This window comes from Carlito syrichta, unplaced genomic scaffold (assembly GCF_000164805.1).
Source record: "Carlito syrichta isolate Samal-C Ts95f unplaced genomic scaffold, Tarsius_syrichta-2.0.1 Scaffold306150, whole genome shotgun sequence".
Classification (NCBI taxonomy): domain Eukaryota; kingdom Metazoa; phylum Chordata; class Mammalia; order Primates; family Tarsiidae; genus Carlito; species Carlito syrichta.
In genome coordinates this window covers 34321-40496 of record NW_007250246.1, presented here as the reverse complement: position 1 = coordinate 40496, position 6176 = coordinate 34321, and the positions used below count along the sequence as shown (strand labels likewise).

The 6176-nt window shown below is 48.4% G+C and overlaps 1 pseudogene across 1 annotated transcript in view; it reads right to left on the bottom strand.

Moving 5' to 3' along the window:
* Positions 1 to 4143: 4143 nt before the first annotated feature.
* The window catches only part of LOC103265256, a 3829-nt pseudogene continuing 1796 nt past the window's right edge, over positions 4144 to 6176 (bottom strand). The window contains exon 2 of the transcript XR_002482236.1: positions 4144 to 5180. The product of XR_002482236.1 is annotated as a high mobility group protein B2 pseudogene (transcript). The remainder of the gene's footprint in view (positions 5181 to 6176) is intronic.

Here is a 6176-nt window from a genome sequence, read left to right as displayed (position 1 = left end):
AGGAAGAGCCTTGACATGGATAACACCCAGCCACTGGTTTTTTAAAATATCTTTTTCTTTAACTTTGGAATGCATCATGGTGATAATAATGATGATAATAATCAGATTTGCCTTGCTTATTAGAGTTGACTTGGTCTGCTATTTAAATGAGCTTCTAATTCCCTGCTCACACCAGACTGACAACCGAAACATTCTGGGTGGCAAAGGGAATCAGCCTGCCTGGGATTAAGATTTTTCCATGGATAATCTCCAAAGTGAGGAACTTCTGTGTGAGTAATTGAGAGCTGACAGTGTTTTGTTGGATCAGTTTTGCCTAGCCGGGGGTGGGGTGGTGGGGGAGGAACAAGAGAACTAAGCTTGAGGAAGACAATAGGGGAGACAAGAAGAGGTTGATAAGTGTGATTGCAACCTTGCGTGCACAACCTGCTGTCTTCTGGTGAGGTTGACCCAGAGTCTTTGTTTTTTTCTTGTTTGCTTACTTCCAGTCAACCTTCCATTTGGTCCTGGGAAGAAGAAACAAAAAAGAGGAAGAAAAACAACCATGACGACTCTGTTGTTTTGGTCAGCCTCTCATTTATTGAGCACTTACTGTATGTTAGGCACTGTTGGGTACCATGGATGTGCCAAGCCCTGCAAGCTCCCTTTCCTGCCTAGGGCAGGTTCCAGTCTGAAAACTGCTGGGTGCAGACATGGCCCAGGTCACAGGCGTTTCCTCCTTCCCCTCTTTCTCCTGCTCCTGTGTGTCTTAAGGTTCCTTTTCCTTTAAGGTCTTTACCAGCCCTTCTCCATTTTCTGTTTCCCTCTCTCCCTCTCCCTCAAGGTCCTTTTTCTTTCACATTTTCAAGGGTTTTCGCCTTTTTTTTTCTATTTAAAATACATTTTTGAGAACAAAAATAGTTCCATATTGTTTTTTTCCACTTTTCTTTTTTTTTTTTTTGACTCTTCCCCAATTACTTACAAGGAAAAAAAGAAGGCAGTCCTCCCTCCTAGTCTCTCAGTTCTTTTGCTGAGAAGACAAAAGATCCTTCAGAATTAGAGAGGAAGAGGGGAAAAGAGAAAAAAATTCCAGTTAAAAATCTTAAAAATCTTCACTGGGGTCAAAAACCTGACAGAAAAGCTTTGTCTGAAGGGAATGTGAGAGGGGGGAGGGAACTGGCAACTCTCAATCTCAGAAGGCAAATATCTTGAGAGCTGAAGGAAATCTGGAGATAGTGAACATTCCCATTGAAGTAGTGGAATAGCTTTGATTTCCTTTTTAACCAGAGTCTTGTCCTTTTGAGGCTGATAGAATATGCTGAGAGGAAGAATTGTGGGGGTGGGTGGGAAGGAAGGGGAAGCCGGAAACTGCCGCTTTAATTTCACCCTGGGTCAGAATTGTTCAGAGTCAGATGCCTGCAAAGAAGGTTTAGGCCCCAAGCCTCAGTGCCCCAGCCTCACACTTGCCGGAAAGGGAACCCAGCCCAGGGAAGGCAGAGGTGCGGTGGGGTGGGAGGGCTATGGGAACTGAGCTAGTACGGCTGGTGAAACCCTGTGAGAGACCCGGGCGGGCAGGGGGCACCTGGCAGCGTGGCCACAGAGCCAGGAGGTGGTGAGGTGAATGCTGATCCAGGAGTGGAGTGGGCTATGTGGGGCAGCAAATTTCCAACTGGTAACTGCTCTAGGGTTTCGCACACAAAAGAGTCAGACACGTCTCTTGCTTGGGTAGCCTAGGGCTTTATGGAAGGGGTGTCAAGAACAGGACAGCTAGGATGAGGAAGCAGACACTAAATTGAACACCTGGGTTAGTAGTGCACTAGAAGTAGAGAGGAAGAGTATAAAGAGCCAGGCCCTGTCACTCACCTGTATAAAGGCTGGCCATCCCTGGAGGCCATGCCATGGCAAGTAGATAGGCCAGCTTGAGAACTCTTTGTGGCATGTGTTTAAATCCCGGCCGGTTTTGCCCCGGCACCCGGTTTCCAGCCATCGATTGATGTGCCATGAGAGAATATGAACCAATTTTATTATTAGCCTGAACAAAACATAATTAGAAGGAGAAATTTGTTTCTGCTGTTGAGGCAACTGCAGCAAAGAAGTTACATAAGGTTCACTCAGATGACATGGGAGCATCTTCCCCGCTCCTGTTCCCATGTCTCTGGCTTGAACCAAAGACACACAGGCCTGACCGGGCTCGGTGGCTCAGCCTGTAATCCCAGCGCTTTGGGAGACCAAGATGAGTGGATTGCCTGAGCCCGTGGGTTTGAGACCCACCCGGGCAACTTGGCGAGACCCTGTCTCTACAATAAATCAAAAATTAGCCGGGCGTGGTAGCACGTGCCTGTAGTTCCGGCTGCTTGGAAGGCTGAGATGGAAGGATTGCAGGAGCCCAGCAGGTCAAGGCTGCGGTGGCCGGGAGCATGCCACTGCACTCCAGTCTGGGTGACAAAAAGAAAGAAAGAAGGAAACACAGGCCCAAAGCCTTTTTCTGCCTTCTAGAAGTTTCTGAGATGGACAGGCCTCCAGGGACCAGATCTAAAACTTCCGGCCTGTAGCAAACACAGAACAAGGGAATAATGAAGTAATCGGTACATGATGAACATATAGCAGAGGAGAAAAAAAGGGAGAAAGGGTAAGAGACAGAGAGGGACACCCTCAAGGGGGAAGGAATAAAGAGCTGCTGAGGCTGCCGTGGGATCCTGTGATGTTGGAGGAAGGGAAGCTGGGGGTGGGGGGAAGCATCGAATTATCCTTAGACAACTGCAGAAGGACAAGATGGATTCAGGAAGGAATTAGCTCTGCATATGTCCTGCATTACTATGATCGCTACACTCTGAGGTGGGCAAAGGAAAGATGACTGGGAGGGGGTGAGAGTAGGGGTGGCGTGGGGTGATGTCTGAGTTAAAGCTTAAGGCTACAGACGTACCAGCCTGAGTTCCACTCTGCAGCCCCCTTAGACCAGGGTTTTCGCCCAGGGCACTTAACTTGGGTGGAGGGAGGCAGCAGTGGAAACTCCAGGCCTAATTGCTAGGTCTCTCTCAGCTCTTCCAGGGAGCACAGGGCAGGAAATTCCTCAAATTCCAGGCCTGTAGGATCATTGCTGAGCATAACCGCAGAGCAAGGGAAAGAGGCAGGGAGGCAGAGAGCTGCCTCCTCTCCATCTTTCCCCCCCCCTTGCAGTTTTAAAGCAGCAGCAAATTAGCAGGGTTTAGAGGGGCTGACGGCTGAAAGAGAGGCACCAAACACAATTCCCGTGTAAAGAAAGTCCCAGGTTTGGAAATCCCAGAGAAATTAGCCCAGAATTGAATAAGTTTGAGGTCAAAAATAGACCACCGTGGGTGGGGACAGGACTTTTTCCCAGGATGAATTTTTTTAGCTTTCAGGAATAGCCAGTGGAAAGGAACTTGCTTTAGAAGAACCAGAGCAAGAACCGTCTTGTTGAAATAAATGATAGCTGTGCAGAGAGCACACTGGAAGAGGTCTCTGGGTGGACAGCATTTTTGTTAGCTCTTCGAGGAAACTGGTCTGGTCTCCTTTCTTCCTGAGCTCTCTCCCAAGGCACTGGATGGATGGGGCTGTCCCACTCTTCACCTCACTGTTCGCTGGACAGTCTGTATATGCTCTCACCTACATACCTTGCTCATATAGCTCCTTCAGCCCCAGTGACCCCTTTTCTATCCCTGACCTCTGACATCCCGATCTGCCTAAGATGCACCCCACGTGCCACTCTCTTTGGGCGTCTTCTCAACTTCCCCCAGAGAATGAGCTGTTCTTTCCTCTGGGCTTCCAAAGCAAAAATTGCTTGTATTTGGTCAGATGATATATTCCATTTTATTTGTTTTGTTTTGTTTTTAAGAGACAGGCTGGAATGCAGTGGTGCGACTGTAGCTCACGGCAACCTTGAACTCCTGGGTTCAAGTGATCGTCTCACCTCAGCCTCCTGAGTAGGTGGGACTACAGGTGTGCAACTCCATGCTTGAGTAATTTTTTAATTTTTCTGTGGAGGTAGGGTCTCCCTATGTTGTTCAGGCTGATCTCAAACTCCTGACCTCAAGCAATCCTCCTGCCTTAGCCTTCCAAAGTGCTGGGATTATAGGTTTAAGCCAATGTGCTCAGCCTCTACTCTGTTGTATTTATTTTTTAATTTATTTTTATTTTTTTTAGCAGAAATAATATACATAATTTTATTACAAAATTTTTAAAAAACAAAATGCAACATCCTAAAAAACCCCAAATTTACTATTGATACTAATTCCTACAAGTTTGCTGTGCTACCATACACAAGTCAAGAAATTAAAGAAACCATTAAATATTTAGGAACATTCAACATCAGAAGCTTTAAAGTCTAACTGTATGTAGTAGCCCCTCAAAAAGCTACAACCTGTATTTTTTAAAGTATTTCCTCTACAAAGAATCTTATCAGCTATACAAAAATCTGTACAGTTTTTATACTGAAGCTAATATTGAGCTACACTTGAATTCACATTCTTAGCAAAACAGTTGCCTGAGCACACACGCATACTCCACACACATCATTAAAGGAGAGCCATTGATTCTTCATCTTCGTCCTCTTCCTCCTCATCTTCAACCTCTTCCTCTTCCTCCTCCTCCTCATCTTCTGGTTCGCCCTTCTTCTTTGAGCCTGTAGGCCTGCCCGGGCCCTTCTTTCCTGCCTCGCTTTTGCCCCCGGCACGGTAGGCAGCAATATCCTTCTCGTACTTCTCCTTGAGCTTGGCGGCCTTCTGCTCGCAGGGCTGCTTGTCCTTGGCCGACTGCTCGGACCGCATCTCGTCCAGCTTCTGGGCAGTGCCCCCGACGGACAGGCCCGGGTGCTCGCTCTTGATCTGCGGGCGATGCTCCGAGCAAAACAGGAAGAAGCCGGACGGCGGCCGCTTGGGCGCGTCGGGGTCCTTCTTCTTCCCCTTCTTGTCGCCCTCGGGGGGAGGGTCGTAGTTCTTCAGCTCCCGGTCGTCGCGGGCCTTGTCACTCTTGGCCATGTCTTCGAACTTGGACTTTTCCTTGGCGGACAGGGTCTTCCACCTCTCCGGGCGCTTGGAGAACTCGGCGAAGTTGACGGACGCGTCCGGGTGCTTCTTCTTGTGCTGCTCCCGACAGGTCTGGTGCGAGCTGCTCCTCAGAGTGGCGGGGCTGGGGGCGGCCGCGACGCTGCGCCCTCGGGGCTCCGGCGTGAACTGCTTTTTCCTACTCTGTTTTATTATAGTGAGTTGCTTGCCTCCGCCTCTTGCACTAAGTTGTGCTGCTCCTTGAGGACAGAGACTATGACTTGTGGTTTATAACTTCTTTCTCTTTCCTCTGCCCAGCACACAGCAGAATGACGGCCACACAGTTGAGTCCACACACACACACACACACACACACACACACACACACACACACACACACACACACACACACACACAATGCTATTGAGTGAATATCCCAGCTATTTGAGTGTGGGTTATCCACTTGGTAGATCCTTTTAATAAATGCTTAATTCAAAGTCTGGTTCTTCCAGCTCAGCGCCTCACACTATCACTTAATATGTGCCCCGAGAATGCAAACACTTGTTAAATATGATCTTCAGTAGAAAATAATTAGGTGCTGCTAAAAATTCATTATCATGCTTTCTAAAACCAAAAAGAAATGACTTTTGCACTCTCCACATCACCGCTGCTCCTCAATGGTGTGGATAACTGAGATGTGAACGTTTTCATCATAATTGGTGACGGGACCACCTTAGTCGACAGTTGGGTTTATTGGGGCCCAGGAGGAAGAAGTTGGGGCCCATATCCTCTGCAATTCTTCCTTCTCAGTTGCTGGGCTCCTGGCCTAAAAACGGCCACTGTGGACTGGCATCGAGGAAGTATTGCCACCAAAACCTCAAAAATTCACAGTCAGCAATGCTGTCTTCTAGAGCTGTTAAATTTTGGGGGGGTGGCGGGCTTGGTGACTCAGCCTATAATCCCAGCACTTTGGGAGGCTGAGGTGAGTGGATTGCCTGAGCCTGTGGGTTCGAGACCTGTCCAGGCAACTTGGTGAGACCTCATCTTTACAATAAATCAAAAACTAACTGGGCGTGATAGCGCGCACCTGTAATTCCGGCTACTCGGCAGGCTGAGACGGAAGGATTGCTGGAGCCCAGCAGGTCGAGGCTGCGGTGGCTGGAAGCGTGCCACTGCACTCCAGTCTGGGCGATGGAGTGA